Here is a 13,422-nt window from a genome sequence, read left to right as displayed (position 1 = left end):
CGGGATCTCATTTCACTTTTCTCTTTAAGATGTTTTCATTCCCTTAATTGTATTATTTCATAAGTCAAACATCCACCTTAAGCTTACAAACTGGTAACATGATTTCAAGCACAAGATATTCTGTTTCTGGGCTCTCTTTTTATGGGGATTTAGGAGTGTATATGTTCTAAATAAGCCTGGGAGAAGACAAAGGGTAACAAGAATATGTGATTTGTAGCCATCTGGTTAGGGGAGTGTATCTGAAGACTGGAGGTCTGGTTGATCTTCAGTAAATGGAGAAATGGGTAAGTTGCACTTCTAATAAAAGGATTTCCCCAAATTAAGGTGGACGTTTCAATAAATGAAGCCTCAACAATTTTGGGTGTGAATAGTTTTGCACTTCAGGAAGCAACAAATTAGATGTAAGAATCTCCTTTTTTTTGCAATAGTCATCAGTTTATCCACTTATGTGACAATATACATTTAGCCATTTACCAAAAAGGTAACCATCTTACTATGAGCCTAAAATAATTCCCAGAATAAGTAACCAACTAGCCCAAGAGCAGTTAAGATGATTACCTACCCATTTAGAAGAGTATGCTACATTGCAATCAACCCTGGGATAATAAGATGTTATACAGCACACTGGACAGGGACCAAGAACAGTGTGAGGTAAGTGCAGCTGCAGCTGTGGGTGCCAGAAGCTGCTTAGTATGGAGTGAAAGAGAATGCCCAATTAAATTTTACATGGTGCATCTGTAACTACTTATAAATCACTTTCTAATTACTTATATAATTATAACTTAATTAGTCATTGTCCAAGTGAACTTAACAAGTAACTTAGTAAAGTGGCTACTACACATATCCTAATGACTAGGCACAGGGATACACTGTTTAGTGCTCCTGCCTCCAAGTCCTCTCTTTGAATTCTGGCTTGAAACTGTCTATGTAAAATTCAACTGCTGACCCTGTGTTCAAGTTCACACATATTGTCACTTGTACATAGTACAGTGAAATTCTTACTTGTACTGTATGTCTCCTCAGAGCACAACAAAAATACAATAGCAAAAAAGATGCACATACAATATCATGCAACCTACATACAAACAATTATTTACAATATATGTTTGTTAGTATTTGTTTATATACTGTATAATAAATACAATTAGATTATTTGGGTGCTCACCTACCAGGTAATGCTCGTGTTTGGTCAGCCAGTCGTTAAACAGCCGCCACACCCTCTCAGATCATAGACATGTTATAGAGTACCTGCCAAGTAATACAAAGAGGACACAACATATGTTTCACCCTAATTGGAGCTCATCAGGTGTACGCACCTTTGTTTCCCCCATATTGGGATCGAACTTTGGATGTCAGCACCTGAGGCAAAATATATTCAGAAAATCATTGTACTTGCCTGTTTGGCACCCCATAATATATATAATACGCTACTGTTGCTGTCCGTTTGTCTATCCAGGATTTTAAATCACCTGTGGCTCGCAAACCATTTAACCTATTGACCTGAAATTTGGTACACATATACTACGTGATGTCTACTATTCACTTTTGGGGTGACAATTGACCTCCAAGGTTATTCCTCTTTTTATTTTTATTTTATTTCATTGTAGAATCAACTCTCGGCAGTGGCCAGCAGGGCGGCCATGGCACGCATATGTTACGGGCACCATTCTCATCCCTACCACCTTCGCCATCACTCCCCTACATCTTCATATCTTAAATCATTCTTGAGGCAGATTGAAGACTTGAGTGCCAGCTTAAGTGAAAAATTAAGAAAAACGTACTAAGTAAGTGCAACACAAACACTGACTTAATCAGTTTTAATGCAAAAAAATACAGACGAAAGAAGAGAAGAAGCGGGCCGCTAGGGTGGAGAAAAGAAGAACTGCTCAGGAAGCAGTAAGCGCATCAACCTCTGAGCAAATGAAATCTAAACATACAGAGAAAGAGTAGAAAAACTAAGAATGGTCAAGTCAAGTGTATTCACTGCATGTTACCGTGTAGTGTGCTGTTACTGGTATAGATAGATAGATAGATAGATAGATAGATAGATAGATAGATAGATAGATAGATAGATAGATAGATAGATAGATAGATAGATAGATAGATAGATAGATAGATAGATAGATAGATAGATAGATAGATAGATAGATTAGGATGCTCCATAAAAAACTCCAAAGAACTGACGTATAGAGTCATTTCTTCACAAGACTGTCAATTAGGTATAGCTTGCTTACCTGGTTTATGAAATATTAAGTGGTTGCTCCATTCTGAACATTTAATTTGTATTGTTGCTGTGTATGTACTCTGCACAGGGTTCTTAACAATGAACATTCTAGTGCTAAGGTGGAGTTCCCAGAACATCCTAGTATTAAGTTGAAATTTCTAGAACATTCTAGTATTACCTAGGAGTTTTAAGAACATTCTAGTACTAAGTAGGGGTTTCTGTTTTACCCGTCTTTTATACCAGAGTCTCAACAGAAACAAAGGAAAAGGTGAGGCAAAGACTGCACCGGCCATTGTTACCAGACATTCCTCAATGTCTTAAACTGCCAAATGAACCTGAACATTTGCAGTTGGAAGATCTGGTAACAGAAATAGCAACATCCTTATTTGATGTCCTTATGGAAAAAGCAAAAAAAAGGTCCCTTTCTTTTTTGAAGAAAGCACCAGAATAGGGAATGTTGTAAACTGTCAGCATGCATGATTGGTAGTGAACAACACAGCTGAAAGAGGAATAAGTCTAATCAAAAAGTACAATGATTACTGACAAAAGATGAGGAATATAAGCAGTTTATTCTTCATCACAAGAATTTTCCAACTTCGTCAAAGACAGTGCTAATGTTGTAAACCTGCAAGTGTGGAACAGCTGTCTGCTGTTAGGTTGAAATAACATAAAAACTGACCTATAAATGTTATTTTATTTTGTCTGTTATAAATATAATAAAGAGTAAAATTAGCCTTGTGGAGAACTTGAATCTCTTATATGTATATCTTGTCACACACAAGCAAATCAGGAGCATCCATGCAACAATTTGGAGGTAATTTACCTGACTTTGAAAATGCAATTGCTAGCTGCCTCTTCTTCTCAAACAACAGGCCAAACGACAAAGCCCACTGATGTTGCTTCCGGGTCTGTCTCGGAGGTCCTGCTTCTTCATCTCAAAATGCCATTTAGTGAACAAAAGTGCCTAAAATTAGTGTTCATTCATAACCAAAGTCAAGAGAGACTGACTAAAAGAAAGCCTAGGAGAAAGCAAGACCAGACAAGCCATGTTGTTTAGGACTTTTTTCCCCACTCATACTTTTCTGCATTTAACAGGTCCCCAACCCTTCATCATCTCCCTTTTTTTCCTCCTTATTACAATTTATATATAAAGACATATATATGTACTTATAAATTATGAGCGGCCATTCAGGAAAAAAAAAGATTGGTTCATAAATATATAAATTGCTTCAGATACTGTATAAATATATTGGTTCAGATACATTGGTTTACATATATATATAGGTTGAAATACATTGGTTTGGATATTTACATTGGTTTGAATACATCTGTGCACATATATACTGTACATTGGTAGAGATGCATCCATTTGGGTATACAGGCCTATTCAGATATATACAGTACATCACTTTGAATAGAACAGTCGGATATGTGGACAGGCACAGCGTGTCTGTCTAAGTGTAGCATCTCAATTTCGCTTCATCATCAATTCAGCATTTTTTCATTATTTTTCATTCTTTATACAACAAGCACATGCCTGTCAGGTGCATTTTATTTAACTAGCCATCTTGGATTGGGAGTTCTTGATTCCAAAGCATTTTTTTTTCATTATTTAAAACAGTGTCACAGATCCCCACTTCCTACACACATACACACACCCACACACACATATAGATAGATAGATAGATAGATAGATAGATAGATAGATAGATAGATAGATAGATAGATAGATAGATAGATAGATAGATAGATCGATCGATCGATCGATCGATCGATCGATCGATAGATAGATAGACACACACACATACTATGGCCACTAGGGAGTGCATCAAAGGATCGACACAATTTATACAAGCACAGTCCCAGGTCAAAATAAATTCTTTTATCAAACAAATAACTTTTGTATGACTTCTTTTTAATCAGTTCTCGTCCTTTTTTGTGAAACAGCAATGATACTTTTCTCTTTTATTTTCTTCTCCACAACTCCCAGGTTGAGTTTCATCCAACTCATACTCACAGATTTCCCCCAGAAGTGTTTGAGGAATACATGGTTTTGTGAGGGAGTCTCCTTCTGTTGTTCTTCTGCAATAGCCTGCCGACCGGGAACAACACCATTAACCATCCCGATCGAAGTGTTATATAGTGTTTTTAATGTTATAATCTTATTTTTATTGGCTGTTCAGTAACCTTAGATCAGGGGTGTTGAACTCCGGTCCAGGATGGCCACAATGGCTGCAGGTTTTCATTCTAACCACCTTCTTACTTAGTGACCTGTTTTTGCTGCTAATTAACTTCTTTTGCCTTAGTTTTAAATTAATTACTTTAATTAATAGACTCAGACCCCTTAGTTCTTTCTATTTCCTTAAATAGCAACCAAACAATAATGAGACACAAAATAAGCAAACAGGTGACCAGCTAACCACATTATCTGAACATAAAGAAAGGTGAAGGTCTCGGTAAGGTTGATTTCTCAAGTCAATAATCAGAAACAGAAAAATGAACAGTTTGGTTAATGTCTGCTGTAGCAGAATGAGTGCAGTAGCAAGCCGTAGAATTAAGTAACTTGTTTAATTAACAGCAAGAATTGGCTTCTCATTAAGAAACTGGTTGGAGTGAAATTGGCTGGAGTTTGAAACCCCAGTTTAGCTGGTCATCTGTTGTCTCGTTTCACGTCTCATTTCTGTTTGCTGCCATTTAATGAAGAAAATAATTAATTGAGAGGAGTGAATCCTTAAAAACAGGGCTATTAAAATGAAGGGAAAAGAAGGTAATTAGCAGTGAAAACTGGTTACTGATTAGGAAAAGGGTTAAAACGAAACCCTGCAGCCACTGTGGCCCCCCAGGCCTGGAGTTCAACACCCATGCCTTAGATCTTAGGATAGAAACTGTCCCTGAATCTGCTGGTGCAAGTACTAATGGTCCTGTGCCTTTTTCTAGAAGGTCAGAGTAAGACAAGTGACTGTTTAGGATGACTAAGGCCTTCAGTAATGCTGTTTCCCTTTCAAAGGCCACAAGTGTTGTACAGTATGTGTCCTGAATTATATTCTGTGCTACCTTCACCACCCTCTGCAGTGCCTTATGAAGTTAAGCTGAGCAGGCAACATACCAGGATTTTGTGTAGCCTTTGAGGTTGAACGCTAGTGTGCAGCTGCAGAAATTTGTGAGAAATAATAGAGGAACTGGACTTTCCTCAGACATTTGAGGAAGTCGAGGTGTTGAGTTTTTCTCAGCTCTACTTTGCTCTGATGCCTCATCTTGGGATGATTCCTGCCTTGTACCCAGTGCTTGTGGATTGTACTCCAATTTTTGTAACACAGGAATATGTTAAGCAGTCCTAATAATGGATAGATAGGTTAGATTCAGTTTTACATGCCAATGTTTGTCACCAAATTACAGTACTGTTGCTCAGTTTTTTACATGTTAAGCACCCATACCAATGCATTATTTCACTGTTGGCTACCTCTTTTGTTTTACCCACTAGGCTAATAAAAGTAATTACGAAGTTATGCTAGGTAATTACACTGCACCTAGACAGACATTTAAAGTGCTAATGGACAGAAGGCAACATTTTATTTTCTACATAAAACATTATGTCCATGCACCAAAGCCTCTATTTAGTAAATAACAAGAGCACACCATTAAGGACTGTACCTTATGCATTACGGATGCAGCAACAGTATCTGTGGGAAGAGGTGACCAAAGAACTGTGGCTGCCCTCGTCGGTGCCATTATGCCCAAATATCCAAATGAACTTTTGCTTAGCAGGTTGTTTTGCTTATTTTTCTGCTCTGCAGCTAGAAAAAAATTAAGGGAACCCTTACTCATCACATTCTAACACCAAGTCAATTAAGCTTCAGGGATGTCAATCGGCCCAGTTAGGAAAGATAGGTGATTGTGAGTCAACTTCATTTGCTATGGTGCAAATGACGTGACAACAGATGCACTGGAGAGGCAACAACAAGACACCCCCCAGAAAGGGAATGGCTTTGATGATGGCCACAGACAATTGCTCTCTCCTTATCTTTCCTGACTGATTTTTCTCTACTTTTGCAGTTTGCTAGTGTCTTTGTCACTACTGGTAGCATTAGGCTGAACCTGCGGGCGATTCATTTCTAGGATGGCACATCCATACATGCCATTGCAAGAAGGTTTGCTGTGTCACCAATCTCAGTATCAAGAGCATGGAATAGATACCAGGAGAGAGGTTGTTACATGAGGAGAGCTAGACAGGGCATCAGCTCAGCAACAGTTCCGCTATCTGCTCCTTTGTGCAAGGAGGAACAGGAGGAGCACTGCCAGAGCCCTACAAAATGACCTCCAGCTGGCTACTGGTGTGCAGGGATCTGACCAAACTGTCAGAAACAGACTGCATGAGGGTGGCATGAGGACCCAACATCCTCTAGTGGGATCTGTACTCATAGCCATTCACATTCACCAAGAATACCACCAAGAATACCAATTAGCAGGTCCACCTTTAGTGCCCATTTTTTTCAAAGATGAGAGCAGGTTCACACTGAGCACATGTGCCAAACATGAAAGAGTCTGGAGACAAAGTGGCGAACATTATGCAGCCTGCAACATCATCCAGCATGACCAGTTTTGAGGTGGGGCAGTGATGGTGTGGGGAGGCATGTCCTTGGATGGTCATATAGACCTCCACATGCTAGGCAAAGGTACCCTGATTGCTATTAGGTACCAGAATGACCTTATGGTGGTGCAGTGGGCTCAGGGTTCCTCCTAGTTCAGGACAATGCCTGACCTCATGTTGCTCTAGTATGTAAGCAGTTCCTGGATGACAAAGGTATTGATGCCATTGACTGGCTCGCACATTTCCTGGACCTGAGCTCAGTTGAGAATCTCTGGGACGTTATGTTTCGGTGCATCCAATGCCGCCAAGTAGCACTGCAGACTGTTCAGAAGCTTGCTGATGCTCTGATCCAGGTCTGGAAGAAGATCCCCCAGGCCACTATCTGGCGTCTAATCAGGACCATGCCCAGATGAAACAGGAGCATGCCCAAATGTTGCCTGGAGTGCATACAGGTATGAGGGGGTCATACAAACTACTGAGTCTCATTATGAGTGGTCGTGATGAAATTCATGCAAGTTGAATCAGCCTCTGATTTCAATTTTTGACTTTAATTTTCAGTGTGATGTTGAATCCAGCCCTCAGTGGGTTGATGAATTTGGTTTCCATTGACTGCTTTTACAACATTCTATTCTTAATGAATTACTCAGTAAGGAGTTTCCTTTTGAATATTTCATTCCCTGAGATCCGATGTGTGATTTAAGTGTTCCCTTAATTATTTTGAACAGATATATATTGTAAGCTGGAGCACTGATCGCACCCTCAGAAGACACAGACGCCCCTGGGAAAACCCCTGAAACAGCTGACAGTCTACCTTCACATTGCTCCTTACCCTTCTTACTTGCGCTATAACGCGCAATAAACCTCTCGCGCGGTACTCCGCTTACTTAAAAGCCTTGTACAGCGCCTGTCAGTTTTGGAATTGATAGTTTTTCTTCTCTCTCTCTGTCTCTCTCTCTCTGACATTCTCTGCTCCTGGTGGAACTGTCATCTCTGACTTGTCATGGAGCACGTTTAAACTTTTGAAAAGAGACAAATGTTTGTTTGCAGTGCTTTGAATAAAGTTCCTTTTTTTCTACAACCTCCTGTGTCTCTGTGCAAATCTGTGACCCAAGCGTGACAAGTGGTACCAGGAGTGGTTGCACAGATGGATGCCGAGGAGTTATTTCAAATCGCTCAGAATGTTCCACTTCCTTACGATCCAGATGATGACCTGCCCCCTATCCCTGATCTGAATGTCCCAGTTCATAACCGTCAACAGTACATCCCTTTGCCTCCGCTTCCTGAAAATTCTAAGAATGTGCTGACAAAGATGGGTCCATCTGATGACCCAGAGATGTTCCTTTTAGCCTTTGAGCAAGTGGCGACTTTATTAGGATGGGACAAACGACACTGGGCCGTTATCATCACACCTTTTTTGACTGGGGATGCTCTACTGTCCTTAAGGAATGTGCCTCGCGATAAGCTCAGCAATTATAATTTACTGAAGCAACAAATTGTTTTACGTAAGACTGATTTTTTTGGCAAAAGGTTTTGCACTTAACGACTGGAACCTAAACATGGACGGTCCCATACGTGCACAAATTCAAGATTTGATTCATAAAGTGCATTTCTGGTTTGAGGGAGACGTGGTGGAGCAAATTGTGGAGAAAGTTGTCATGAATATATTACTGGCTGGGATACCTGCAGTTCTTCAAGATGAATTTTTGCGTCATGATGTGGAATCATTATCGATTATGTCCAGACGATTGGAAGGTTCTCAGACCACTTGGAGAAAGAGCGGTGGATTTTGGACCTACGAACGAACGTCCAGGACATTCTCATCGCTTTGATCAATGACTAGAGCAAAGACAAGCTGCAGGACCTGAAAATCGAATGGGGTCAGGAAGGCCTCTGGGGAATGTGCCCATATCTGGGGAGACAGGAGCAGGCCGTGGAGGCCGTGGACGACGCAGGGGATATTTCAGCAGTGGAGCTGACCGAAGTTGTTTCCTGTGTGATCAACCCGGTCACTTGGCGAGAGAATGTCGCTTGTCTCCAGCTCAATCAATGAAAATTGGATTGGCCGAGGTTTGTTGCTCAAATATTCCCTATTCTCTGGATAAAAAAGATGGCTTGTTAATCTCAGTGAAGTTGGTGAACCGAGAGATCTCAGCATTATTGGACTCGGGCAGTGACCTTTGTGTTGTCATATGGGACTGTCTTGATGACAGATGCCTTAGTGACACTGAGACTGTAAAGATACGTTGTGTACATGGTGATGTTAAAGACAATCAGACATTGCTTCTTCCTTTGACTTATAAGGGTCGCCACTTTAAAGTTTGGTCTGCCATTTCGGACTCCTGCCCCTGGCCATTACTCATAGGAAGAAGGAATGCCCTTTTTCCTAAACTAATTAATAAATGTCGGGCACCGGTCATTGAGTCATCTGTTGAGCTTAGTGGGGGGGAAGAAGAAGGAGAACTAGTGGCGGTCGGGGATAATCTAGAGCCCCAATTAGATATTGAACCCGATCTCTCCAGCGAGACTGAGGGAGACACCCCCCCCAATTTCCCAGAGTGGCAGGCAGGCCCATCTACATCTTCTCAGATTACAAATGCCTCCGATCACAAACCGAGTACTAGCGAGCAGTCAGATTTTGTGCGCTTGCAGCATACTGATAGCTCATTAGAATATGCATTTAAACAGGCTCGCTCTGCCAATGACTCTTATTACCAAGAGCATGATACCGGGGGCTTGAAAACTCCACACTTTCTAGAAAAAGACGGTTGCCTTTTCTTATAAGCCTCCTTGGGCTCCCCTTTGTCCTATGCCTATTTTGGAAATCCCCTTTCATAGGGTGGGATTAGATATTCTAGGCCCTTTACCTAAGACTAAAAATGGGTACTGATATTTGCTGGTGTTGGTTGACTATGCAACACGATATCCAGAGGTGGCTGCTTTGAAAAAGGCCATCTCCTCCGCTGTAGCCAAAGTTCTGTGCGGGATAGAATTTCTAAGCTTTCTTCTATTGCTGTGGAGCATCAAAAAGTGAGCAGGAAACTCAGAAACGTCTTTACGATAGGCACAGTAAGCTCCGTGAATTCAAACCTGATGATCATGTTTTGGTACTGGTTCCGTCTGACCCGCACAAATTCCTAGCTAAATGGCAGGGCCCCGCCATTATTGAGGAGCGTATGGGTCCAGTAAATTACAAGGTTAGAATACCAGGCCGGCGCAAACCATTGCAGATTTTACACATTAATCTCTTGAAAGAATGGCATGACCGACAAGGGGTTTACACTTCCTTGGCTGCTGTTTTTCAGACCGATGTTGCCAATGGTAATGATTTGACTGACTCACAGAAGACAGAATTGTCATCTTTGATCGAACGAAACACTGATGTCTTTTCAGACTTGCCAGGCAAGACTAACCTTGCAGAACATAAAATCACTACTGAACCCGATGTTCGCGCACAGATGCAGCCCTATCGGATTCCAGAAGCACGACAAAATATTGTGTGTGAAGAAGTCAAGAAGATGCTGGCATTAGGTGTAATACGTGAAAGTAAAAGTGACTGGTGCAGCCCGGTCGTATTAGTCCCAAAGCAAGACGGTTCGGTTCGCTTCTGTATTGATTTCAGGTGCTTGAATAAGGTCTCTAAATTTGATGCTTATCCGATGCCCCGTGTTGACAAGCTGTTGGAAAAACTGGGTCAGGCAAGCTATATCTCCACGCTAGATCTCACGAAGGGTTATTGGCAGGTGCCTCTGGAGGCTGGCAGTTGTGAGAAAACAGCATTCGCGACTCCTGACGGACTTTATTAATTTACAACACTCCCGTTTGGTCTTCTTGGGGCACCTCTAACTTTCCAGCGTATGATGGATCAGATCCTGCGTCCTCATTCTGAATATTCCGGGGCGTACCTTGATGATGTCATGATTTTCAGCAATAATTGGCAAATAATAAATATTCATTACATTTATATAGCGCTTTTCTCAGTACTCAAAGCGCTATCCACACAGGGAGGAACCGGGAAGCAAACCCACAATCTTCCACAGTCTCCTTACTGCAAAGCAGCAGCACTACCACTGCGCCACCTGTGAGGACTTTTGCATTTAGAGCAACTTCAAGCTGTTCTTGAAAGCTTGAGACAGGCTGGCTTTACTGCTAACCCAAAGAAATGTAAACTGGGTATGTCTGAGACTCATTACTTAGGTTATTCTATGGGCAGGGGTTTACTTTGGCCACAGTTAAGGAAAGTGGAAGAGATGCTTGCTTACCCGTGACCAAAAACACAGAAACAGATACACGCCTTTCTGGGGCTTGCTGGTTACTACAGAAGGTTCATCCCTAATTTTGCACATAGGTCTGCTCCTCTTTCAGAACTTACTAGAGGCAGGAGAAACCGCCCTATTTTATGGACAGCAATTTGTGAGCGTTCCTTCTGTGATTTGAAAACTGCTTTGTCTACTTATCCGGTTCTGCGGAATCCCGATTTCTCAAAGGATTTTGTCTTACAAACGGACGCATGTGAGTTTGATGTAGGCGCAGTCCTGTCACAGATTTTTGATGGAGAAGAGTACCCTATCACATATTTGAGTAGGAAATAACTTCCTATGGAGCGCAATTATTCGACAATTGAGAAGGAATGCTTGGCGATTAGATGGGCCGTCGAAGCGCTTCGTTATTACTTATGGGGTCAAAATTTCACTGTGGTAACTGATCATGCTCCACTTCAATGGTTATACTGTCAGAAAGATACAAACTCTCGTCTGATGAGATGGTTTCTGGGCTTACAACCTTACAGTTTTACTGTAAAGCATCGACCAGGCTCTGAGCACGTCAACGCAGACGTATTATCACGGCTGTATGAACCTGGTACAGAGAGTCGCTTGATTCACGAGAATGTGAATAAACTGAGGAGGGGGGTGTAAGCTGGAGCGCTGATCGCACCCTTAGAGGACACAGACGCCCCTGGGAATACCCCTGAAGCAGCTGACATTCTACCTTCACATTGCTCCTTACCCTTCTTACTTGCGCTATAACGCACGATAAACCTCTCGCGCGGTACTCCGCTTACTTAAAAGCCAATCTGTGACCCAAGCGTGACAATATATATATATATACATACACACTGTATAAATAGCTCTTTTGCCTTATGAAGTCAGCTTTCTGGCTGTCAGACTGTTGTGCCCCTTTAAGCGCTTTCCCTGTCTATCTCCATGTTTGGACCACAGGTTTTTCCTGGGGCATATCTGTAAATCATTACAAATACAATTAAAACTATACTTCATTTTATTATGGGGGTATGACAGTGAAGTAAAGATGGCGAGGTACTAATTCTAGACCACTCACTGCCTCTTTAAAGGTTACACATTCCCTCTACAGAATGTCTTTGTAGGTTTTCATCTTTCATGTCAATCACATATTTGTGAAGTAAACTTGTGAATGTGATGGTGCTATGTCCAAGGTAGGATGCTGGCTTGCATTTGACCCTACTGAGACAGGCTCTGCTTCACTTTGGCCTTAAAGTTGTTTAAGAGGGATAGATAAATAAAGTGACATCCTTATGGGCGGTATGATGAATCAGTCAGTGTGAGTTAAGTGCCTTAGAAGTAATTAGTTCAGTTTTATTGGGAAGAGCAATTTGTGAGACTTTTGTAAGTAAACAGACTCCACACAAACTGAATTAATATACTAAGTAAATCATGGATTCAGCATCCTGTATTCAGATCCTGTGCTTATTTCTTTTTCTGTATGGAGTTTGCATTATCTCCCCATGTCTAAGTGGGTGTTTCTCCCACAACCTCAAAGGAGTGCTATTTTGGTGAGACAAGATTGGTTCTGTGTGAAGGTAAGATTTGGTATGTGTGTCAGTAGGTCCTGCCATGGATTTAGGTTGTTTTCTGCTTGTTCCCAGGAATTCAGAAATAGACTTTAGTCCCCTGGGACTCTATATTGGATTAAAAGAATTTTGAGATGCCTGACTTTTAATAATAATATTCATTTTATTAATATTTTCAAACAGGTATCAGGTACATAAATGGGTCCTGCATAGCACAGATGGGTCAGTCAGTGTGTGCATATAATAGAGTCATAAGAACATTTTACTGTTTTGTCACCTGAAACATAGTAAAAAAAAAAGTCCAAGAGAATTCCTTATGACCAGGTGGTGAATGACAGACACAAAAACACCTTAACTTGGAATTGTGCTGTGTTATTATTAAGCCATTTTAATGTCAACATTTTTATTAAAGAATTTTTTTTTTCAAATACTACATTTTTTTATTTCTAGTATTTGAAGTATTTAGTGAACACCTTTATGAAATTTCCTTTGCTAATTTTAATAAAGTGTTACAGAACAGTTGTTCACCTTTTTCTCGCATTCCGCTGTTTTTGGCAGGATGCTACTTCCATCCACTTAGCATTTACTGAATGATTTGAAATGTCTACTGTGCAGAACAGAGCCCAGATTTCAAGATCTTCTAACAGACCTGTGCCCAACACTGAACCTGTGGTTTCTGACGCCCTTACTGGACTTGGCAGCCCAAGAAGTTGTCACGGTGTTTGCGGTATCAAAGACAAATCTCTTTTAATAAACGAATGCATGGTGTTGAAAAGGCCATGAGTA

At 41.0% G+C, this 13,422-nt stretch overlaps 1 protein-coding gene across 1 annotated transcript in view; it reads left to right on the top strand.

The window, feature by feature from the left end:
* tenm1 (teneurin transmembrane protein 1) overlaps positions 1 to 13,422 on the top strand; it is a 900,581-nt gene that overhangs the window by 666,008 nt on the left and 221,151 nt on the right.

Source organism: Erpetoichthys calabaricus, chromosome 12 (assembly GCF_900747795.2).
Source record: "Erpetoichthys calabaricus chromosome 12, fErpCal1.3, whole genome shotgun sequence".
Lineage (NCBI taxonomy): Eukaryota > Metazoa > Chordata > Cladistia > Polypteriformes > Polypteridae > Erpetoichthys > Erpetoichthys calabaricus.
Note: the sequence above shows the minus strand (reverse complement) of the source record. Positions and strands in the feature narration are given on the sequence as shown.